This window comes from Zingiber officinale, chromosome 9A, assembly GCF_018446385.1.
Source record: "Zingiber officinale cultivar Zhangliang chromosome 9A, Zo_v1.1, whole genome shotgun sequence".
Classification (NCBI taxonomy): Eukaryota; Viridiplantae; Streptophyta; class Magnoliopsida; order Zingiberales; family Zingiberaceae; genus Zingiber; species Zingiber officinale.
Window position 1 is genome coordinate 89,392,248 of NC_056002.1, and position 6,008 is coordinate 89,398,255.

The following is a 6,008-nucleotide window of genomic DNA, read 5'->3' on the forward strand; positions in this document are numbered from 1 at the left end:
ATCTGGTGAGGTGAGAGTAGAGAGGAATTTCAGGTCTTCCTCTTTGGTACTCCTGTAAATTCAAAGGATGGTTCACCTTCGGACTAAAGATCACTTTTCTTCTGCGGCAGTCCACTGAAGCATTGTACTTGCTGAGAAAATCCATACCCAAAATGATATCGAAATCCTGCATAGCGAGGTAGCTCTCGGTCTGAAATTCTGACTAGTACAGACCGAAGCCACCGACTAGATTCCATGACTTCCCAAGGTAGGGTTGTCGGAACTGAATTCATGCAGGGTACAGCAATTCTTTGGCAAAGGTATGGATACAAAGAATGGGTCAAAGAATCATAGCACGACGAAAAAATAACTACTTGACCTATTCGACCGGTGAGGCACTACGACTTCCTCTTTGGTAAGGAGAATACTCGGCATTGTCAGCGGTGGAGCTCCAACCTTCCTTGTGATCCAGGTCCTTCCGAGTTGCGGGCATATAATGTAGTTGAGGCTTGGCTCCATATTGTATTGGCTGTGGCTGGGGTGCTTTGAACTTGTTAGGACACTGTTTGGCCATGTGTCCTTCTTGACCACAAGAATAACATCCAGTCTTACCCAAGAGGCAGGCTCCTGGATGTGTTCTCCCACATTTAGGGCAGGGAAGGAGCTTAGTCTGCTTGGTTTCTGGTCCTCCCTTCTGGTTACTTCCTGAATCCCACTGCTTTCTTTTAGTGCCCTTGCCTTTCCAGTTCTGATTATTTGACTGGGGTTTCTGATTTCCCCCAGTCTTGGTTTCTATCTTGATTGGCTTGTGCTGCTCTCGTTGTGCCTTCATGCTGTTCAGGTAGTGCTCAGCTACTAAGGCTCTACTGACCAACTCTTCTCCAGTCAGGGGCTGATGAGTCCCACTGCTCACATTAAGTGATATCACAGGCTTCAGCATTCTGAGCATTAGTCTGACTCGCTCCTTCTCTGTACTTACTAGTTCTGGGCAGAGACGAGCTAGCCTGTTGAATCTTTTAACTGCTTCCTCCACCGCCGATCCCCCGTCTGAACTCCATAAACTCCTCGTAGTGCTTGTTGGTGATCTTTTGGCGAAAGAACTCGTCGTAGAACTCTGTCTCAAAATCAATCCATCTCATCCGATTGACCGCCCTCTTGCTTTTGACTCTCTCCCACCACATGCGTGCGTCTCGGTCAGGCAGAAGGAGGCACACTTGACCTTCTCAACTTCAAGAAGCTCCATGGTGCTCTCCGGGTCTTGAACCAAGCTGGGCATCCCTGTGGCTCGATCGTGCTGAAGCTCTGTTTCGCTTATCATCGTGATAAGGTAAGCTTCTTGTCTTTGGGGTGTGACGACTCTGGTAGTTGGTGGAACCTCGATTCTACCGGAGTCTCCACGATTCTTTGAGGAGTAGGAGGGATGTTGTTGATTTGCCATCAGTTAGGCAATTACTTGTTGCTGTTTCAGCTACTTGTTTACGAAGTTGGGCAACAACTTGAAAGATTGGGCTCGATTGAGCTGGCCTCTCTTCCTCCGAACTTGGTCCTCAACGATGATGCTGGGACGTCCCTCTCTCGACATCTAGTTAAACAAATAAGAAAATTTGATAATTTCTCTACCCTTTCTAAACATACACATTTATATATTAAGAAAGGAAATAGCTAAAAACTCTTATCTTACTTAATCACTTATAAATAATCCATCCATACTGCAAATAATAATAATAAAGGAAAGCACTAAAGAAAGAACTTAAATACTTTCTTACTTGAAGACGGCAAGGTAGATGCTGATGTGTGTGTGTTGCTGGAAAATGGACCTGCTCTGATACCAACTGTAACGACCACCCTTCTTTACAAGTCTCTAAGGATGGATGCTACTTAACTATAACTTTACTTAAGTAATGTTGCCTATGCTAATAAAAGCAAAGCTAAAAAAAATTCAGACTGCCATGCAAAACTTTTTCACTATTCTTACTGTAAACGCCCTTCATATCATGCAATTTAAACATTTCTATATGTGATTACATGCTGAGGAACGGAAAGAACTCTTTCTATAAAAAGAGACTAAACTCAAACAATAAATTAGCATACCTAGAATTGTTATAGACAGAGTTATAGAGAAACTAGTCCTCAGTATGCTACATTCAAGCTTAAAGGTAAGTCCATGCATGTTATGGTTTCGCATAGAATTCTCAGTTTAGAGCAACTGAAAAAAAAAAAAAACAATCAACTGCATTATATACTATTAGGTTCGGTTGCTGCTTCTAACAGTGCTAGCAACCTAACTGATACGAAAGAACAAAATGAGTAACAGCTAACCATTTATTCTCCCATTCCAGGTACACAAATAACCTTCTTAGCATACAATTTAAGACACCATAGTAACAATTCTGATAGGGGTATTTCCAACAACACGGCATAAACAAGTCTAACATGCACTTTACCCATTTCAAGGCTTGAAAGCAATTACAGTACATTTAGGAACAACTGCAGATTACGAATATATCATGCAATTCTATTTGGTACAGCAACTGAGCATGCAAATCTTTCTGAATTTAAACAGCAGTGCATCCCAACACAAATAATGCTACAACATTGATAATAAGACACGTACATGGCAGTTCAAATGCAAGAACTTTCAGCAATGACTAACTCCATTAGTGCAAGGAATAATAATACTGCACCAAATTTTAACATGCAACCAAAGCAATCAAATCCGACCATACCTTCAACAACAGGACTAGCGTACCTAGCAATGGTAATAAAAACAATGCGAAATAAACAAAGTCCAGTGACCCAAGGGAATAATCCTTCTAGTTATCTTATCAATTAAATGAAAAAAAAACTGATTAAATCCTGTTACAAGGTCCCAAGCTTCCATATCAGCCACCACACACACACCATCGACGTCTCCTTGTCGCCTTCTTCTATGCCACTTTAGCTTTTCCTTTATTTTTATCTATATCTGCAGTAGGAGGAAAAAAAAATAGTATCTATAAGCTAAAAGCTTAGTAAGTGCTTTCTACTCACAAAATCCGATAAGAAATGCATAAACATAAAAGACAACAGGAAGTACATGCTCAACATGAAAATAGCAGATAGAACTACATCATGCATCTCTAAAGGAAACAACAATTTAACTTGCTAGAAATTTGCAACTTAGATAAAAGAACTTGTTCTGTTTGTTTCCAAAATTAATACTTTTATACTTTAAAAATAATATTCAACTTTACTTGGGCCCGGCATTGTACCACTTTGCGCGCCTTTCTTAATGAGAATTGAGGTAGCTAATCCCAAAACCATTAAGACACTTCTAGACCTTATGTCTAGGGGCAACTTGGAGCCCATCCCTTGGACCTTGTGTCCGGTACATGCCCTTTTTAAAAGTAAAATACTTTTCTTTATATCCTTCTTTAAATACTTCTTCTAAATAAATGCCTTGGCATTTATTTAAGCACTTAGTGTGCCTTGGTTCTAAATTCTGAACCTTAGGATCAGATTGTATCTTAGTATTGCTTTTCTTGTACTTCTCTCATTTATTCAGCAAACAAGAGATTTTAAACTACATGGCACTGATATATATATCTGTATATATTCAAAACAAAACTCAACAGTACTTAAAAGACTACATGGTCATATGAAATATGTTTGGTCAGGTCCACGGCAGCAAACAGATTCCCAATAGCAAACTTGTAAAACCAATTTATTCTTGAATCTTAACAATTCTTTGATCATACCATGACTTGAAGGAAACATAACTACTTAGATATGCTTGAAATGTAAGGTAAATACATTTAGACAAGCATGCTGTAACAAATCAAGAAGACACTTAAAAAAAAATCTGTCCGTGATCTAAAAACAGCAAAAGAACTTGAACCAAAGCCCAAACCGAAATGCTAGTAAAGGTTGAAATCTGGACAATTGGTTAGAATGAAGGGCTGCTCTTGTTCATTACACAACAACAAGAAAATGCGAACAAAAAACCCCAAAAGCTACTCCTACCGCAGGTGAGAAGCACTTACATCGGGTTCTTGAACTTACAACCGAAGAGAAATGCCCTAGGGTTTCGGTAGAGCTTCATTTCTCCCTTCTCCTTGTGTTCCCCGAGCTTTCCTTGCCGGAAAGGTCACCCACGATTGGAGACCGGCCGGAAAAACCCCTCGCCGGCGTCGGGAGGAGGAACCCTAGCCTTGGCTGCGGTTTCGCCCGAGAGGAGAACAGCGCCGTCGGGAGAGAAAAAGAGGGGAAAAGGATTTTTTTAGGGCTCGGGAAGAAATTTACCTCCTTAAATAACCTGGGTTATTTTGGTTCCATCTATTACTTAAATATATTTGTTCCCCCACTTAGTTAACAAAACGAGCTCAGCTCGGTTGGTTGGGCCGCTTACTGCTTGGGCCCGACAAGCTGGGTTCGAATCCCAGCTCTTGCACTTTGGTTTTTATTTTATTTTTCTTTTTTTTTTTTTAAACTTTCTCCACTCGGTAAAAATACCAAACGGACTCCAAAATTTGCATAAAAATACTCTAAAAATTTCTAAAAATCTCTAGAATATTTTAAAAGCATTTCCAAATATTTTTAAGGATATTCAGAACTCAAAATAAGGAAAATTGGGTCGTTACATGTAAGCCCGGAGCGACTCCCTGCGCTCTTGCTTGATGGCAAATAGACTAACACTGGTCTTCTGGTAACGCCGACTGCTCACAAAATGATGGAGAAAAGTGATGCGGAACTCTTTAAAGCTGGTGATGGATCCGTCCGGCAGCCTCCGGAACCATCGTTGCGCTGATCCCGAGAGGGTGGTAAGGAACACCCGACATTTCACTCCATCTGTGTATTGATGTAGTGTAGCTGTGTTGTCAAACTTTCCTAGATGGTCGTCCGGGTCAGTGGTTCCGTTGTATTCCCCGATCGGGCACATAATGCTTAGGGGAGGGTCCTGAGATGGCCTCTGGCAGCGATTGATCCGCTCGGGATGCGTCGTTCGGAGCCTTGCCTTTTGTAGTCTCGTCAGGTGCCTTGATGAAGATCCTCGATCAAGGTTAGCTGGTGTGACTTCGGAGGCGTCGAATAGGGCCGATAAAATGGAACCGTGGCGGTGTCTTCACGACGTTGTTGCTCCAATGGCGCGCCGCTGCATGCTTTCTATTGCTCCACGAGCTTAGCTGCTCTTGCCTCGATTAGGCCGAGCTCCTCGAGAGCATCATGGTGTGCGTCGTCCTTCCCCATCTCTTCCCTCGGATGCGAGTGCTTCCCACGGGCGGCGCCATTTGATCTGTCCGACCGAGTCGATGGGGACCGCGTGACACTCTTCCAACTGATGATGTGGATCTCGATCAGCCATATTGATCTCCGGCGAACACTGTAAGGAAGTCGAGCGGAAGGGTTCCGCGATGACCCTCACGCGAAGTCGAGCAAGAGGAAAATGATGAAGTGGCTCCAAAGATGAGAGATCGCGTACCTCCGAAGTCGAGGGCTCTTATATAGAGCTGTGGGGAGGCTTATGCACACCTACCGAGGCATATACGTGTCCTTTACCATACCTTAGTATGGGCTTACCGAGGAGCATGCACGACACCATAACAAGGCACCTTCTTCGATGGGACTAGAACCTTCCGTAGGATTACTATGGCTTGTGCGGTCCGAACATGCCTGTGTCGAAGATGTTCCCCAATGTCCCTTGTCCTTGTCTCTTTTTCCCGAGCCGGCGTCCATCCGCGGCGGCATCAATCCGACCGAGGCGTGGGTGTCGGTTCGACGGGTGCTTTCACGAGACTGCCTTCACATCATTGATGCTACGCCTCTACGGCGGGCTACCGCTTCCGCGATATCCCCATTCATGAGGCGACTCCCGTCGGGTTGTCTTTGATTCCGCTCGGACCCATTCGGCCGGTTGACCCGACCCTTCTCCGATCGGATGAGCCTCATGCTGACCCTTTGGACTTCTGACCTTCACGTGTCATTAGCTCCCCACAAAGGGGGTCCCCCGTCCTTACTGCCGGATAAATAAATAAATAAATAAAATATATATA